Source organism: Girardinichthys multiradiatus, chromosome 14 (genome assembly GCF_021462225.1).
Source record: "Girardinichthys multiradiatus isolate DD_20200921_A chromosome 14, DD_fGirMul_XY1, whole genome shotgun sequence".
In the NCBI taxonomy this organism is placed as follows: domain Eukaryota; kingdom Metazoa; phylum Chordata; class Actinopteri; order Cyprinodontiformes; family Goodeidae; genus Girardinichthys; species Girardinichthys multiradiatus.
In genome coordinates, this window is record NC_061807.1 from 36,571,183 (window position 1) to 36,572,584 (window position 1,402).

General features: G+C 44.2%; 1 long non-coding RNA gene across 1 annotated transcript; it reads right to left on the reverse strand.

Moving 5' to 3' along the window:
• Positions 1-255: 255 nt before the first annotated feature.
• Positions 256-949, reverse strand: LOC124880111. Its single transcript, XR_007041235.1, has 3 exons — positions 844-949; positions 460-568; positions 256-308 (listed from the first exon to the last, which is right to left on the reverse strand). It is a non-coding gene; the product is annotated as an uncharacterized LOC124880111 (long non-coding RNA).
• Between the last annotated feature and the right edge of the window lie 453 nt (positions 950-1,402).

The window sequence follows — 1,402 nt, forward strand, 5'->3', positions numbered from 1 at the left end:
ACTTTATCGCAGCATAATTGTATATGTTTTGGCATACACACCTGCAAATGTTGCTGTCCTCTAGAGCTCTGTGGAAACAGAAGTGAATGCAAATGGAAAAGAAATGGCAGTGAAATGGCAGATCTTAAAAAAAAAAACACTTTTAGAGAAAAACAAAGGTTTACCGAGGGAGGACAGGTTTTCCAGATGACCCTGGATCTCTTTCATCCTGGTAGATGTTGTAATTCTCAGGCTGCCAAATGAAAAGGAGGTGTCATATGTAGATTGTTCATCCCTTTAGAGTCATCCAGGCCTGAAGGTGGAGAGGCCTGTGTGTTTCAGAGGGAGGTGTACATTGGACGATATCAAGATTAAAACCAGTAGGGAAAAATGCAAAAAAGATAAGAATTTAAAACTAAAAAAAACAGCTGTTTTTGTATGCTGTGATAAACAGGACCTAAAGGTGGAGGAACTCCCCACCTGCAAGTCTGGGTTTCTTTCCAGTTCATCAATGGAGTTTCTGAGTCTATCAATTTCTCCTTGCAGCGTTTGCAGGAGATTTTGTGCTTCTCTTTTTACTTTTTGTCTCCTAAGAACAAAAAACATACGATGGTTAGTTTGAGTGAAACATAGTGTGCTCCATTAACTTTATAATATGGGTCTGTTGTCAACTCATGTATGCAAAGTGTTTCATCAAATCCCCATCACATTATTGTGTATCTGCCATGCGATTCAGTGGCGTAGGATGATGCGATGCCTTCAGGAAATAATGCTCCAGCATGGTGTTGTTAGACACGCCCACTTACATGTCATTATGGGAAACAGTGTAAAGCAGCTCTAACAATATTTTCAAACAGGGCTGACCTCTTCTCCAGAGGCTCGAGGCCTTTCAGCCGAGCGTCCTCCACTGATCTGATCACCTCTGAGAACACACTGTTGATCTGCAGCCACTCAGCATCCAAACTGCCCTAAAAACAGGATGGAAACACAGGGTCTCTGTGTAACAGATAAATCCAAACTGAAATCCAACACTGCTGGGTGGTTCCCCTGGGACTCTCCCCTGCTCTTCTCTGGGGGGCTTACGGTAGTCCCAATGTCGCAGCAGAAATCGAGACTCATCAGACCAGGCAACGTTTTTCAATTATCTATTGTCCAATTTTAGTGAGCCTGTGCGAATTGTAGCCTCAGTTTCCTGTTCTTAGCTGACAGGAGTGGCACCCGGTGTGGTCTTCTGCTGCTGTAGCCCATCCGTCTCAAGGTTCGACGTGTTGTGCGTTCAGAGATGCTCTTTTGCATGCCTTGGTTGTAACGAGTGGTTATTTGAGTTACTGTTGCCTTTCTATCTGCTTAAACCAGTCTGGCCATTCTCCTCTGATCTCTGGCATCAACAAGGCATTTGCGCCCACAGAACTGCCGCTCACTG